This window comes from Camelina sativa, chromosome 3 (genome assembly GCF_030686135.1).
Source record: "Camelina sativa cultivar CO46 ecotype springtype chromosome 3, ASM3068613v1".
NCBI lineage: Eukaryota > Viridiplantae > Streptophyta > Magnoliopsida > Brassicales > Brassicaceae > Camelina > Camelina sativa.
The window spans coordinates 17,566,340-17,568,131 of NC_141882.1; the positions used below are offsets into that span (position 1 = coordinate 17,566,340).

General features: G+C 40.8%; 1 non-coding gene across 1 annotated transcript; it reads left to right on the forward strand.

The window, feature by feature from the left end:
• Positions 1 to 278: 278 nt before the first annotated feature.
• LOC147947071 (small nucleolar RNA R71) lies at positions 279 to 385 on the forward strand. The gene has a single exon (XR_015595625.1). It is a non-coding gene; the product is annotated as a small nucleolar RNA R71 (small nucleolar RNA).
• Positions 386 to 1,792: the final 1,407 nt, after the last annotated feature.

Consider the following 1,792-nt stretch of genomic DNA (forward strand, 5'->3'; position numbering starts at 1 on the left):
GAATGGTTTTTGACTGGCTTAGGAGAATCTTGTCAAGCTTCTCATTAACCATCTTTAAATCCTGCTTGTATTTGTCCTCTTGATCAGTGGAGGGGATCCTCATGGTTCTATCATAATCTTCATTATAATTACCATCTGACTGAGGAAGGTTCTCAACGAATTCCCATCCTTCTTCCACATTCTTGTTAAGGAAGTTGCCATTTGAAGCTGTATCAAGAAGCATTCTTATCTTGGGAAGCACTCCTCTATACAAAGTGCTTAGAAGGGACTCATTGCTGAAGCCATGGTGAGGACACTGAGTTTGGAATCCTTTAAACCTCTCCCAAGCTTCACAAAAGCTCTCATTATTCCTTTGAGCAAACCCAGAAATTTCATTCCTCAACCTAGCAGTCCTTGCATTGGAGAAGAACTTGGCCAGAAAAGCTTTCTTGCATGCATCCCATGTGGTTATAGCTCCAGTAGGAAGAGTCTTCTCCCATAGATGAGCTTTGTCTCCAAGGGAAAAATGGGAATAGCCTTAACTTGAAGCCTTCTTCACTTACTCCATTGATTTTTGTGAGTCCACATATTCTGTCAAACTCATCAAGGTGATCTAGAGGATCCTCCATTGGAAACCCATGAAATTTGTTGGCTTGTATCATGGAGATCAATCCACTCTTTATTTCATAATTATTATTTGCCACAGCAGGAGGCACAATACCAGCTCTTTGGTTGTGTGTGTTAGGTGCATCCCCAGCACCAATGTGTCTAGGTCTATGATCATGGTGATCTTGCTGCTCCATGACTACTTGTTCTTCTTGTTGTTGAACTACTCTTCTTTGCTTATGTCTCAAACCCTTTTGTAGCCTGTGGATGTTGTCAATAGGCCTTTGAAGACTGTCTTTGCCTTTTGACCTTGTGTGCATCAACAAACTCGACTACAGACTCGAACAGGTACATGGTCGAGCGTAGGCTCGAGTGGGTGGTCGAGTCGACTGGGAAGTAATGGCTATTTGGATCCGGTTTCTGACTCGATCAAGTGCTCGATCACGGCTCGGTCGAGTGGGTACCTGAAACTCAAGACAGCCAAGCAAAAGAAGATTCGAGTTCAGTAACGTCACAAGTGTATAAACGAACTTAATCTTAGACTAATAATGATCCTAAATATCACAAAACAAACTCAAATGGGCAACGACGCCAAATTGAAACTGATTATTTTTGTAGGTGGTGGTGAATGATGTATGGAATGATGACTTATGAATGAATGGATGTCAGGGTGTTTCAATTCCCCTTATGCAATTGTAGTATAAGAGGTGTCAATCCAATCTGAGTGTTTGTGAACAATCAAGATGTGCATATGAGTCTAAGTCAAGCCAGATGTAAAGGTTGTTTCTCACTAACAATCCTATGATGAAATGGAAAGTGCAGAAAGTAAAACTACAAGAACTAGGAGCTAAATGCAAATGGAACAGAGTGATTATGACAAACAGAAATAGAAACTATGGAAATGCAAGTATTGAACTAATGCATAGTAAGTAATGAACAGGATACTAAATGAATGCAACAGAAATGCAACTAGGGTGAAACAGGACAAACACAAATCATAAACACAAGTTCTGGCTTGGAACTCGAGCAAGCACTCGATTGAGTGCTGATCGAGTGCAGGGTCGAGCTGGACAAATACGCAAAACAGAGCAACACAAGAAAAACAGAGCAATACCAAAAGCAAATCAAACAACGATCAAACAACAGGATTTAAGCTAAGAAATCAATAAACAAGGAAGTTCTTGAGGAGGGATTCATGGGCTGGACT